Raw genomic sequence first — 15,888 nt, 5'->3', positions numbered from 1 at the left:
ATGCTCTGTACCTGTGTCTGACACGTGATACTTCCTTTTGGGATGCAGCTGACCATTAATCAGCAACGCCCCCTAGTCTGTACCCCATATCTAGCGTGGTGCGTCTTCTCGACTCGAGGAATCCAGGATAGAATGGTCACTAGCCGGCGCAAACATCAGCTCGTGAGAGTTGTCATGAGCGGTACAACCTTTGGCTCTTGTTGAATGATCAGTGGACTGCACAACCTTTGGCCCGTGTATCTGTAAAGAGTGTGTGTATGTATTGCCGCGACTAAGTAAAAGTTTATAGATCGGATAGGAGGGATATGAAACAGGGACACAACGAAGGAAACATCATTAAACGTTGACATCGGCGTTTCTGAGGAACAGGTATAGATGAAGCAGAAGATCAGGATCACGGCTACCTAAGATATCCCGGACGGGGATATCCGATTGTCTGCCTTTTGCTCTCAGTGCTCTAGAGAGCTGAGAGCGAGCAGCATGGAACCGGATACACGACCAGACAATATGCTCGATGTCGTGGTAGCCATCGCCACAATCACAAAGATTGTTTGCTGCGAGCCCAATGCGATAGAGATGCGCGTTTAGGTTGTAGTGATTGGACATAAGCCGAGATATCACGCGAATGAAATCACGACCTACATTCAATCCCTTAAACCAAGCTTTCGTCGAAACCTTAGGAATAATCGTGTGTAACCAGCGACCGAACTCATCTTCACTCCACATGCGCTGCCAACTAACGAGTGTGTCCTGACGAGGAATGTGAAAAAATTCGTTATAAGCAATATGCCTTTCAAAAAGTGTGCCTTCTGAAGCGTCCACTTTAGCTAGCGAGTCCGCTTTCTCATTCCCCGGAATCGAGCAATGAGAGGGAACCCATGCTAAGGTAATCTTGAATAATTTTTCGACCAAAACACTCAATAGATGTCTTATTCTTGTTAGGAAATAAGATGAACGTTTATCAACTTTCATTGAACGAATTGCCTCTATTGAGCTGAGACTGTCTGAAAAAATAAAATAATGGTCGATGGGCAGTGTTTCAATGATCCCTAGTGCGTAGTATATCGCACCCAGTTCAGCGACATACACGGAACAAGGATCTTTGAGTTTGAAAGAGGCACTGGAATTTTCATTGAAGATGCCGAAGCCAGTGGACCCGTTTATGAATGAACCGTCAGTAAAGAACATTTTATCAGATCTAACTTTCCCATATTCTGCCGAAAATATCGGCGGAATAGAATCGGAGCGTAGATGATCTGGGATTCCATGGATTTTTGTCGCATGGACAGATCAAAATTGACAGAGGAATTGCAAAAGTATGGGAAGCAAACTTGGTTGGAGATGCCCGGTGAAGGGTGCACTTCATGGGTAAGGAAATCATGGTACAAAGACATAAAACTTGACTGAGGAGTCAGTTGGAGTAGATTTTCGAAGTTATCAATCACCAATGGATTCATGATCTTGCAACGGATGAGAAATCTGTAGGATAATTCTGTGAATCGAAGAGTAAGCGGGGGTACTCCTGCTAAGACTTCGAGACTCATCGTATGTGTCGAATGCAAACACCCCATTGCTATACGCAAGCAACGATATTGTATTCTCTCCAGCTTGAGAATATGAATCCTGGCAGCTGATCGGAAGCAAAAACTGCCATATTCTAACACTGATAATATCGTTGTTTTGTACAACTGAATGAGGTCTCCTGGATGGGCACCCCACCATGTTCCGGTTATTGTTTGGAGAAAATTGATTCTTTGCTGGCATTTCTGTTTCAAATACGCAATGTGTATTCCCCAGGTACATTTAGAGTCAAAATATACTCCAAGATATTTGAAAAACATCGAGTGCTTGATCGTTTTGCCGGATAGGTGAAGCTGGAATTGGGCGGGTTCGTGCTTCCTAGAAAAAACGACCATTTCGGTTTTCTCCGTAGAGAATTCGATACCCAGATTGAGAGCCCACGTGAACAGGTTGTTCAGGGTATCTTGCAAGGATTTTTGCAGAACGGCGGGATTAGTACCGGTGATGGAAATAACTCCATCGTCTGCAAGTTGTCTCAGCGTGCAGTTTCTAGTTAGACAATCATCCATATCATTGACGTAAAAACTATACAAGAGGGGGCTTAGGCAGGAGCCTTGCGGTAGGCCCATAAAACTGTATCGAGAAGATTTCAAGCTGCCATGATTGAAAAACATGTGCTTTTCTGAGAGTAAATTGTACAGGAAATTATTCAGAATTGGCGAAAGTCCACGATTATGAAGTTTCTCTGAGAGAATTTCCATGGAAACTGAATCAAATGCCCCTTTGATATCGAGAAAAACGGAAGCCATTGTATTGTAATTTCTCTTTGAAGAAAATCGTTAAAAAACACATGAAAAAATAGTAACGTTATCATTAGCAACTAGAGACTTTTTAATAAACCCAAACTTGATTACATGTGATCATGTCATGAAAAAAAAAAAAGGATTTGCACTTACTAGTTACTAGGTCTACCTTAATAGACCATTCATATCATCTAATGCTGTCCACAACGTTACGTTCACATCAGGAAAATTTAAAGCGTGCAAAAATGTTCCTATACACCAGGGATGGCCAAACGGTAGTCCGCGGTCTACCGGTCGCCCGCGTAGGTATTCTTAGGTGTCCGCCATCTAGTCTAGAATAGTGTCACCTCCAAACGCGATGGATTAAATATCTCTCCACCTTTTGCCATGATCATTTCATAAAGTGTTTACGGAAATCTCAATAAAACATATCAGTTGTAAGATTTTTAAATGTTCTGAAGAATACAACTTCATTTTATCTTTCATGACTCGATTAGTTTCTGGTTCTTTTGCAACTATTTTTTAAACTATAGGATTACTGGTGAGAGAATAATCCGTGGTTATATTTCTGCCTCGATTAAGACATGGTTCGGCTAACTTTAGAGCTAAAAATTCGCCCAAGGATGTTGAAGTTCGCGTTTCATCTTTACCTAACAGCAATTCCAAGTGAAATCGTCCTGAAAATGCAGATTATAAAAACTTGTATTTCTGATTCCAATGAAAGTGTGTATTCCGTTTGGGTTGGGGGAAATATGAGTTTTTTACAGCAATTGGGAATTTTTTGACTCAAGCGTAACTTTTGAAAAGGGCGTATCGATTTTAGTAAGAGAAATCTTTGATAATTTATATCTCAAAAACTATGAGTCGTACCGAAATAGTGTCTTAGAAAGAGTTATATAGTATTGATGGTTGAATATAAAAACAATGTACACTGAAAAAATAATACTCTTTCACTCTTACTCTTTTTTTATTTACAAAATTAAAATTCAATTTGCAATATACATATTTTTTAATTTTTTTCTAATTTTTTCAAACAAGTCACGTAGAAAATTCAAAAAATGGGCCCAAGATCGTAAAACTATTTTTGACGAACTTTGTGGAACATCGAATTTTTAGGAATTTTCGAAACTTCGAGTATTTGTATGTTAGCAGTCATTTTTAATCACAAATTATGAATCCTGATGTTATTTAAAACAAAAAAGGTTATTATCAATCTCCTTCTAAATGCAACCATTCTCGAGATATTTAAAAAAATATTTCTAATTTATTGTTTTTTTTTTATAATAAATAATCCCTTTTAATATGTTTGTCGTGTTCTACCGTCATGTTCATGAAATTTTATGATTTTGCTTATAATTTCCAACAACTTTTCCAAATACATCATCATGGTTCATTTTTTGACTCAAGCGTAACTTTTGAAAAGGGCGTATCGATTTGAGTAAGAGAAATTTTTGATAATTTATATCTCAAAAAATATGAGCCGTACCGAAATAGTTTGTTAGAAAAAGTTATAGAGTATTGTTGGCTTAATTTGAAAAAAATATACACTGAGAAGAAGAATTAGTACTCTCTTTTTTATTTACAAAATAAAATTTTAATTTGCGATATCAAAAAATATGTATTTTTTTATATTTTTTTCAATTTTTTAATATAAAATAGAAGTCATGTAGAAAATTTAAAAAATGGGCCCAAGATGGTAAACCATTTTTGACGAAATTTGTGGAACATCGAATTTTTAGGAATTTTCGAAACTTCGAATTTTTGTATGTTAGCAATCATTTTTAGCCACCAATTATGAATCCTAATGTGATTTAAAACAAAGAAGGTTATTATCAATCTCCTTCTAAATGTAGCCATTCTCGAGATATTAAAAAAATATTTCTAATTTATTGTCTTTTTAATAGTAAATAGGCCCTTTAAATATGTTTGTCGTGTTATACCATCATGTTCATGAGGTTTTATGAATTCGCTTACAATTTCCATGACGGTATAACACGACAGACCTATTAAAAGGGATTATTTACTATAAAAAAGACAATAAATTAGAAATATTTTTTTAAATATTTCGAGAATGGCTACATTTAGAAGGAGATTGATAATAACCTTTTTTGTTTTAAATAACATCAGGATTCATAATTTGTGATTAAAAATGACTGCTAACATACAAATACTCGAAGTTTCGAAAATTCCTAAAAATTCGATGTTCCACAAAGTTCGTCAAAAATAGTTTTACGATCTTGGGCCCATTTTTTGAATTTTCTGTATGACTTCTATTTTGTATGAAAAAATTAAAAAAAAATTAAAAAATATTTATTTTGGATATTGCAAATTGAATTTTTATTTTGTAAATAAAAAAAGAGTACTAATTTTTTTATTCAGTGTATATTTTTTTTTATTCAACCATCAATACCCTATAACTCTTTCTAAGACACTTTTTCGGTACGATTCATAGTTTTTGAAATATAAATTATCAAAGATTCCTCTTACTCAAATCGATACGCCCTTTTCAAAAGTTACGCTTGAGTCAAAAAATTCCCAATTGCTGTGGAAAACTCAATTGGGAATTATTTGTCATTTGTCGATTTCATTTGGAATTGCTCCTAAGTAAAGGTACCCATTTATAACGTACTTAAATTGAATATCTATTGCCAACCAAAACTTTAGGCCAAATTTGTGCGGCTTATTTGGCATGTATTATGTGAATTTTCAGCTAATGAAGGGAACAGTTGCTCGTCTATTGAAATATTTTCGTGAGATTTATGACAGCATTGATTATTGTGTGTAAATTGATTCCATATTCCAGATATAATAAATTTGTCGTTGCGTAAATGTTTGGATCGTTCTGTTTTTTGTATCAAATCGGACGAGTCGAATGATTTGTATAAATTCATCTCTGAGCATAGCATTTGGTAACTTTGTGGTTGAACTCTTCCAATCTCTTTTCAAAACACGAAGCGCTTCTTCTTCAGTACAACTCTTCACATGCTCTATCATAAATGATGCTTCTGCTTGCATACTTTTTTCAGATTCCAGAATCTCGATTCCATCCTTGAATCAATTCATTTTCATCTTCTTCAGAACCAGAACACCCCTCACAAATACGAACTATGTTTTGCAAAATTTTATTTCCTTTTCTAGACATATTTAGGTGATAAAGAAGGCCTTTTGTTAGAATAGTTTAATATTGAGGTTCACAATAATATTATATTATAAAAAAATCTAGTGTTTTATTTTTAAATATCCGAACAACTGAAACCTTCAGAATCTCTTCGCACTCTGACAACAATGGACAGTCTGCGATTCGTTTTTTCAATTATTGCCTTTCGGCATTTGTTGTTTTTTCGCTTCTTTCATTTAAAATTACGATATCGGATAACGATGATAACGGATCGAAGTATTGTCGGTATATTCCTTTTTATTTCTGATGTGTTAGCGTGTTTACTCAAAATTTTGTCTACATTACGATCGCGTCGGATTGACACATCTCTAGAGAAAACTTCAATATCCCAACACTTTTGAAGAAAATAGAATTGAATATTTATTTACCTCGATTAATTGATAAAAATAATTACAAAAAATAAACTAAAAATGCAAACTGTTTTTTGTAATTTTCTTTTTAGAATTCGAAATGCCGCATCCCGTAAACCTAGTGTCAATATTAACATATTCAGTTGTTCGACCATAACTTGTGATAAAGCAAAACAATTGTCACTAGCAACAATTTCAACAATGTTTTCTAAAATTCTATATTGGGCCCTATCATGTAATTCCAGTTGAACATAATTTTGCTCGTAAGCTCTATTTTGCTGTTATAGATACAGTCTGGTGAAAGTTGCCGGCATAATTTTTCGAGCTGTTTGGATTACTTGTTGCATTCCTGATATATTATTGCTTGGGGAAACATTTCGGCAACATTTCAAAATATGCAATTCGCAATACATGACGTCCGGGAAGAACTCGATTCGATAAGATTCTATCGATTTACAAAACAAGAAAATTTCTCGGTGTGATAGTTCTAGGGATCGAATTGGCAGTTCGATTCAACTTACATAATAGGGGCCAATATATCGAATAGATAGATATTATACCTCTAGCTAATTGAGGAATATAATAATCATCTTAGGTGTATTTTTATGGAAAATAAATGCTTTGTGTGTTCATAAATGACAACATCCTTAAAAAATCAACGATATTGGTTGATGAGACTTCACAGAAAATAAAGTATAGCTTATCAATTTTTAGGAACCGATAATTATTTTTATTTTATGTAATGATGTATCATTGAATATCTATTAGTATGACCTATGTTTTTTCTTTAATGAGCCCCTTATACTCGAGCATACGATCTGAAAGATCGAGAATAAATAGTTTTGTTTAGAGAAGGCTGAATTGAGTAATTATTGAAACTGAATGAAGTTGAAGAAAACATATTTTCTGGAGTTATTTAATTTAATTCTATCTTTCGTCTTAAAGTCTTAGAGTCTTAGACGTCTTAACGTCTTAAAGTACGCAACAGCTAAATTACAGAGACACGCAATGTCAGTGACACTATGTGCGAGTATACGAATTATAATGCCTGTCTTTCCAAGCAAGATGTTCTTCTGTTTGGATACCATCGGCGGGGAAAAGAGTACTATCAGCTTACGGCGATGGTGACAAGAAATAATGCTGATTGTGGCTCCACTGATGAAGATCCGGAAAGGGCTGTTACAAGTAATCGGTTTTGCATAAAGGCTAGAGCAAAAGGAGGTTGACAATGATTGCAACAGGTTCGTGTTTACATTTCAAATTAGTTGTCTTTTGTGTTACTAACTTGCCATATACGAGGGTCACTATTTATATTTCGGGAATTGGCAACACTGATGTCATGTGAGTCCATCTGACGGTTCCATCGTAAAGTTTGACATTTTTGACGATATACGTACTCAGAACATTTTGTCATACGGACGCTATTTGTTTATTTTATATTTAGTTGAAAGTTTGGTCTCGGCAAAAAAAATGGAACTGAATCGTGAACATTTTCGTGCGATGATTTTTTACGACTTTCGACGTGGATTATCACAACAAGAGTGCGTCAATCAACTTAATTTGACTTTTGGCGATGAAGCTCCATCAAAAACCACTGTGTATCGCTGGTATAGTGAATTCAATCGTGGTCGTAGTTCGCTGTCCAACGAGTTTCGTGAAGGTCGTCCAAAATCGACTGTAGCAATACTGCTGATATTTGAGATATAAATTAGATTAAGAGAGTGCACTATTTTTCACGAATATATATTTCAGTTATTTTCCTCAGCGAGTTGATATGAAACCATTGTATCTAGGATTGTATCTAGGACACAGCCGCATTTTTGACGTAGAACTACGGAATAATATTATTCAGTCCACTTGATATTATTTTAGAATGCATCGGAATTTTTGAAATAATTTTCTAGATATTTAGTTATTTAGTTATTTTTACTATTGCAGTATTAAAATTTTTCATTTTAAATTCGAATAATTTAATACTTCCTTCGGGTTTAGTAAGCTGATAGAGAATACTATGAACATCGTAACCAGACATCGACACTGTAGATCTACATATTAGCATTTTAGATATATACATATTAGATACAGAACATAATAGGCACATAACATTTTACATATCAGATATAGGTGAGTTATTTTTCATTCATAATTTTTATCTTGAAAGTGTGTTCGTCCCACCTGAAAATCCATTCTAGTCGTTGTCGCTTCCCAACCGCGTGATAAACAGCTCAATGTCGTCAACGCGAATTTACCTACTCGCTCAAAAAAAAACAAATATCTCCGTCCCGTCTGTGATGTTGGTCCGTACTGAGAACCCGCCTTGTCTAACAATATAAATAATATACTCTTCTATATCCGCACTAACACTGAAATTTCTTGTATGCACCATCTTCGTCTCAGCACACTTTGGTACAGAGAGTATCGTACTGTGTGTGTATATGTGTGTGAAATCAGTACTAGGCATGACTGATATCCGCTGGTTGTGGTTTCTTTCCATTTCTCTTTTGTTATTCGCCTCTAGCCCCGAAAAGGGCCATTGTGAAAATAAACTTTACTCCACACTCCTACTTCACCTGTCTTGAGAAAAACAATTCACTCCCACTCGATGCTCTCCGGCAACAATGTTGCTTCAATGACCACCAAACGAAAGGTGGCGTGGTTTCAAATCGCGGATGGCTCATTTATACCGAATAAGTTGGATAAGTCAGAAACGAAAGTATTAGTTGCTCGTTATTGATGGTACAGGTTGGTAAGCACAAAAATCGGCAGAACAAATGTATGAGAAAATGGGAATGCTTCCAGTTTTCATTATTGTAAACCGTCTAGGGATTAGGGAATTGTGATGTATAGCATGTCAGACAAATCCTAGAGAATTTCCGATTCGATTGGATGCAAAGGCCATATTTTTTTCTTTATTAGAGAGATTTTTAGCCGAAGGCTGGTTCATCTCTGCGGCAGGTCATATGCAGCTGTGTCGAGCGAGCAAAAGTTTCAGCACAAACAACAAGCAACAACCATACAAAATATTCGAAAAGCTTGTACAAACGTATCTAAATTGGTTGCCAACAAGTCTGCACTGACCCTCCACTCCAAAGTTCGCCTATTTTTCATGCAGATCAAAGAAGTAATGATGATTTGTGTGATAATTATTAACGATACACACATGAATGGAATAAAATTGCTTCATGGATTAAACTTCTAGCAAATTCGTTTTAATCCAAAATTGAGGTCTCAAGATTTTGTCGTGAACTAGCGTTAAGGTGAAGGTGGAACGAAGCCATTGTAGAAGTATGGGTAAAACCACGTGTTTTCACGGGGTAATAGTGTTTGTGAGAGAAGAGCAAAGTGCACCGTTTGTTTTGATTTTGGTACGTATTCATTCATTTATCGGACTGTATGACGCTTCACTGACACGAGTCTCAGAATACATTTGAAGAAAAAAAAAATATAACAATCCAATACTGAAGTAAAATGTATGAACGATGTGTTCCGATGAACAATTGCAAATATAAATACATATATAGAAGGTGTTTTTGCATATTCTGATTTTACGCGAGCGTATCATGAGCAAATTTATAACACATTCGAATTGGCTCTTTTGGAAGTGCATTTCCACTTATACTTTAGCCATTGAGACTGAAAGAATGTTCCAGGGCATAAAAATAGCAAGGAAAGAATTGCGATCTTACTTTGTAGCAACACCCCGGAAAGTCACAAATTTAAATTTATTGTATTCAGAAAATTGAGGGGCTTAGAATGAAAGGGGTGTAAGTGATTTGATCGGTTTCTCTACATCGACTCTATCTTTGGGTCATTACTTAGCTGCAAATACATTCCCAGCTGTATTTACCAACGTGGAAAATAGGTCAGAACCTCATCTATCGGATTCTATAGCAAACTTAAATTGGAAAGTTTTTGCAGTTGAGTTATTAACTAAATAAAAAGTTGATGAAGAGAAAACGATCAAGTCACTTACACCCCTTGCATTCTGAGCCCCTCAATTAAAAAAAACAAGGTGTTTGAGGAGACCAAAGCTGAACATCAAACAGTTTATTATAGTTGATAATTCCTCAATATTTTTCTTCGTTGATCGTATTTTTTCACATATTCACGTTGGAGAGCTTTTACCCTTCTCTTCGTTGCCCGAGCCATTTCGATTGAATGTAATACTTTCCCGTTTACTATTTTTGACCGCAGAAGCAGCCGTGGCAGTGTTCCGAGCTCTGCAATACAATTTTCTTAACCAATGTTAATGTTGCTAAAACTTACATTACACATCCATTAAACGTAAAAATAATAATTGTATTGATATCAAAACAATTTTATTTTATTGATTTTCATGACATGAAACGCTATGACTTAGAAATAACATTTTATTGAGTATTTTCATAGCTGTTTCAATGATGTTGTCTGGCATCAGTGTCCAAAAAATAACGATGCTTTCACCAATACAAACAAAACCATTGCGGAAAATTGAAAAATGAAAATTTAAGCACTAGCTCGAGTTTTCCGACGATTTTTCATTATACATTGCGACGGCAGATGAAAATTTAATATCTTGTGAGTAGTCGATTGGAGATTGATTGATATTACTCGATGTGAAGTATGCGAAAACGATACTTTTCTACACAGTTTCGCAAAATTATTGATTTTTTGCATATCGGGCGAGGGATGAGGGAGGGAGATGAAAGACATGATCGCCATTGTGGCAGCCATTTGTGGCTTCCTTCCACCTTCACCTTAATATAGCCAACTATGGTTATAGAATTGACGGCCGAACTTCTCGGAATGTTCGAGCGCATGTTAGGGTACAGGGACAGCCACAGGTTACCCAAAGATTTCCAAGTTACCAAAGATTTCTCACTGTAGCAATTGCGTTCTGTTGAAAATTTCTCTCCAAAATTATCCCGAGAATTTATTTCAGTATAATTTAGATGAAAAATAAGATTAGCTCAGAATATTCACCTTCGCTAGCAGAACGACATGAATTCGACTAATCGTCTGATTTTGGGGACAATGTATCGCAGATATGTGTGCAATAACAGTGGGAGTGGAGCATTTTATCAGCGATAGCATGACTCTTCGAGATTTGAGAGTTCCCATCCAGCCACTCAATCAATACAATTAGCGATCCCCGCTAATGGTTCGCCATTTCTCTGCCCACGGATGGCAGCAAATAACAAGCAATGCACACACATACACATATAATTACAATAAATAATAGAAGGCGAGATAATTTCTTGTTTACACAAACCATCAACTGCCGGTGCCAAGTTCCAGCGCAAATATAGCCCCCGGGCTGCGCACATGTCCTCGCCATGCCGTCATTTCTCGCTCGGTTCGTTGTTTTTGGCCCGGTTTGGCGGGGCCTGATTGCAGTGAGGAGGTGCAGGGCGTGACGACGAAAGAAGCCAAACGAGGCAAACAGAAAATGATTAAGTGATCTAGAGTGGGAGATAAGCGAAACAATGTCTAGCGCGTCATTCGTCGCCCGAGCGCATAGTTGTCGAGTGGGTTGCCTACCGGTGTTGTTGTTGTTGTTGTTGTTGTTGATGTTGTTGTTGTTGCGAACGGGAGGCGAAGACGACTGTCGAGGCATTAAGATTAGCAAACTGCTGCTGGAAGCAAGATGAAAATGAAGAATGAAGAATGAAGTTTAAAAATTAAGGTTCCGTACCGCACCCTCCCAGCACACGGTCCTCTGGTAAACGAGCTGTGGAAATGGGTAGAGAGACAGACAGCCTGCCTCGGTAAGCACATGGCGAATTGCCGCTTCGCTAGGAGCGGCCTGTTTTTGGATACGTCTCATGCCGGAGAGTAGTTTAAATTAAATGACACTGAGGATGGGAGATACTCCAGGAAGGAGATTAAAACAAGCAAGCAAAAACACCATGATTCATATCGCAGCGGAGCGTTTTTTCTATAATACTGTTAATTATGTTTACGTTCCGGGGCCCCAGAGTGAGTGATAGTGAAGGGTTATTAAAGCGGCTAAGTGACTGGGCTTGATAACAGCGGCAGGAAATACAACCCGGGACGGCGATGTGTAATCGTTTATCAGGATTAGCGTATAAATTAAGTCTTTTAGGAATGACTTAGTGCGCCCCAAACCGGGTGATAAATCGTCCGCGTGTGTTGCGCTCCGACCATTTAATGAGGTCACCCAAATTCGAGGTTATCGGGACAACGAACATTTTTTTTGTAACCACAGTAAATGATTGAATTTAAAAATCAACTACCGTCATTACCTTACGTCGAAAATGTCAGGGGAAATGAACAATTTAATGATTCACTCATTTTTCAGTATACCTAACCTCAGTTCGAAACAAATCCCGCACGAATAATTAAATCCTTAATAGTGACAATTCGAACGCATTAACCTGTAAAAGAAAAGAGAAAAAAACTGTTAAAATTATCTCTATCATGTCTCATGTACTACATTATATTACACTAGCTGACCCGGCAAACTTCGTCCCGCCAAAAATTTGTTTTTTGTTATCAATACCTTCAAACATTCACGTTTCCTTACTATGAGCAAGTTCATGGGTCCAATCGCAGAACTGTTCATTGATTGATATTCTATTCGTCTCCGTTGAATTTACTTTTCATTTTCTATTTTCAGACACAATTCTCGTTCAAGATTTTTCAACCACTTATAGATAACATGTTTCTATATATGGTAGACCAAAGACAGCCCTAAATCGGACAATTCCTTCCTCGAGTTCTGCTCTTATCAACACATCTGGTGATCCGTTTTTTTGTATAGATAGAAGAAGATACAGGAGTGCGTTCCATCACATTAAAATCCATTTCCAGTTTCGAACAAAGATCAATTTCGCTAGCGCAAACATCAAATGGACTAACAACACTTGTCACTATGAAATTGTAGAACATATGGGAATTCAATTTTCCGAATTTTCCCTTTTTGCTTCAGAGTTTTCCAAAAATATTCGATTGTCATAATTTGCTGGAATATTTTTGGTTGAAATATGTGTAATATTATTTTGGGACCCCCTCTTCATTCCAGAGGAGGGAGTGGTGTCATACCATTATAGAAACATTTCTCATACCCAAAAACCCTCACATCCCAAATTGAGCTTGATTATTTCTCGAATTATGCAGAAATTTGTGTTTCATTTGTATGACAGTCCACCCTTAGAGAAGGGGGTGGAGAGTCTAACTATCATAGAAACCATTATTGTACCCTAAAACCTCAATATGTCCAATTTGATGCCATTTGCTTGATTAGTTTTCGAGTAATGCAGAAATTTGTGTTTCATTTGTATGGCAGAATTCTTAGAATTCTTAATTTCCCCCTTTAGAGAGGGGGGTGAAGAGTCTAACCACCATAGGAACATTTATTGCACTCTAGAACCCCAATATGCCTAATTTGATTTCATTTGCTTGAATAATTCTCGAGTAATGCAGAAATTTGTGTTTCATTTGTATGGCAGCCCCCCCTTAGAGAGGAGGGTGGAGAGTCTAACCACCATAGAAACATTTATTGCACCCTAAAACCTTAATATGCCTTATTTGGTTTCATTTGCTTTAATAATTCCCGAGTAATGCAGATTGCACAATTGCACAATTCCGAGAGCTTTTTTAATGCATCCACCATATAGGCCGGACGTGGCACTGAACGATTACCACCAATTTTACAACAAAACAGTGCATATTTGACCTAAATTTGACAATCCGAAGCATATTAAAAGTAGTTTTGAGTTTCACCCAATAATAATGGATAACGTTTTCCCCAACCTATTATACCATCAGCAAAACGAGCCGATTTTGACGCGACCCTCGCTGGTTATTTTTCTATACTTTGTACATACAGTCGGACAAAACATTAAGACCACTGCTCAAGCAAAAAAACTTTGTGAAAAAAAAATCCAATCCAGTGCTTTAATCCATTTATAATAATTTATTTGTATTGTTAGAAGAAATTTATAACATCTGTGTTTAAAGCAATAGTCATTCATTAAAAATGCTTTTTGAGAATACTTAACAACTAAAATGACGCGACAAAAATTAAGACCAGAAAATTCATGGTAAAAAAATTAAAACAATGTCACGGATCACTGCACGAATCCGGTTCGGTATGGACTCTGTGTGCCCATAAGCGTCCGCGGGATAATCAGAAACCGTCCGAAGCCAAGCGATGACTGCCTGCTGAGAAGATGGTAGAGAAGTGAGTCGAGTGCTCGGCCCACTTGATCGCTAAACTAACGATGCCCGTGTTGCCAGAACTGGGCATGCCACACATATCTGCTATCTTCTCCGACAAAAAAAAAATGTATAAAAAAGACTAAAGTGGATTTTGTTTCAGTGTTTTTTTTCTACACAGAAAATATTTGAACTACCTTTGGGATGTATGAGCTAATTGTGTCATGTTCTGTTCTGCTATTGGAAAGAACTACAAACCTTCTATAAACTCACATTGCAAAATTTTTTAACCATCATCACTTTCACCAACATGTTCCTTATCGTCTGACATTCCTTTTTCAAAATAATTATTCGCAAGATTATTTTTACTCGTCTTCTCTCCGGTCTCAAGTTCGCTCCTTGCCCCTGTTGTTCGATTATTTAATGAACAAATGGAACTCTATGGAAAATTGAATATACAGTGGTAGATATTCGTTTAACCGCACCCTACTTTTCCTCAATATTTTTAAAAATAAGTCAATTCTCTGTACAGTTTTGCTCATAAAAGACGATTATTGTTTATTTTCATCGAATGCATTCTAAAAAAAAGTATAAATTCACTTTTTGTTTTCTAAGTTATTCAAATATCTGGAATCAGGGTGAGCATTCGTTTAGCCGCATCCTAAAATTTCAATAAAAGAAAATTTGTACGGCAAATTTCGAGTCCAATCGGTAGCTAATGTTTAGTATGTCCACCTCCATTTCGGATCACTTTGAAAACTCGATTTGGCATCGAGTCAGACGGCTTTTAAAGTGTTGCCATATTGATTACAGCCCACCATTCCTGAATTACTGCCTTGAGACTGGAAATGTTGTCAAATTGTCATCCGTTTGCATAGACCATCTCGGTGAATGTTCTCCATAGGTTCTTAATGGGATTGCAATCGACTGCCAGCAGGTCATTCAAGAATGCGGAATGTCCTTCTCGGCAAACCATGCCTTCGATTGCTTGGAAACGTAGATCTATGCATAATCCTGCTGATAAAACGACATCCTCGGTAGCGTTATTCTCAATATGACCAATCAAAACGTCCTCCAAAAATTGAAGATACTTTTCGAAGTTCATTCGGGTGAAAATGAAACAAAGCTGTGATAGGAAACGGCTCCCCACACTGTCAAACTTCCGCCCCCAATGTTTCGCTTCGATCTCACGGCATGCCGTTGTCTTAGATTGTACCAATAGCAACTGTAACAGTCCGGACCATCCAAATTGAACTTTTTTCGCAGGAAAATACAACATTTCTCCATTCTAGTTTCCATTCCATGTATTGCCGGGCGAAAATGAGATGGCTCTGCTTATGGGTGGCGGTCAGTTTCGGTTTCCCTTGAGGTTTCCTCCACATGGTGTTTGGTGACTCATTCAAGATGCGCGCAATATGCCTCTTCGTTACTGGAACAACCGATTCTGCCTTAATGTATGAGCAGGACATCGTTTCCTGGTTGCTTCGTGTCTTATTCGACCTTTAAGACGCAAAGTAACTTTGGTGTTCCCATTTGTTGGTCATTATATCCCATATTTCTGGCACTATTCAAAACAATTCCGTACCACTTTCTAAGATAGACCAATTTTTGTTACGATCGAGCGATTATAAAACTTTTGTTCACTGAATATCTTAATTATTTTCCGCCCCTCTTCCGTCAAAAGAATACCTTTCGCCATTCCTTTAAATTCTACGTAAATCACTAATCTGACCAACTTCTTACGTTGCACATCTAATATTTATCTTTCCCAAGTATTTTTTCAAAAAACACAGATAAAGGTTTGGTGATTATGCGGAAATTCGATTTTTATGCCATGCGGCTAAACGTACGTCTCGGGAAAAAACGACGTTTGAAT

The 15,888-nt window shown here is 36.8% G+C and overlaps 1 protein-coding gene across 9 annotated transcripts in view; it reads right to left on the bottom strand.

The window, feature by feature from the left end:
* The window catches only part of LOC129777929 (mpv17-like protein), a 505,117-nt gene that overhangs the window by 222,030 nt on the left and 267,199 nt on the right, over positions 1-15,888 (bottom strand). For 3 of the 9 annotated variants that reach the window (XM_055784546.1, XM_055784566.1, XM_055784559.1), the window contains exon 3: positions 12,164-12,229. The exons of the other annotated variants lie outside the window; for them this stretch is intronic. The gene's annotated coding sequence lies outside the window, so the exon portion shown is untranslated. The remainder of the gene's footprint in view (positions 1-12,163; positions 12,230-15,888) is intronic. 9 annotated transcript variants of the gene reach the window in all.

Source organism: Toxorhynchites rutilus, chromosome 1 (assembly GCF_029784135.1).
Source record: "Toxorhynchites rutilus septentrionalis strain SRP chromosome 1, ASM2978413v1, whole genome shotgun sequence".
Lineage (NCBI taxonomy): Eukaryota > Metazoa > Arthropoda > Insecta > Diptera > Culicidae > Toxorhynchites > Toxorhynchites rutilus.
This window is presented reverse-complemented; position numbering and strand designations above follow the sequence as displayed.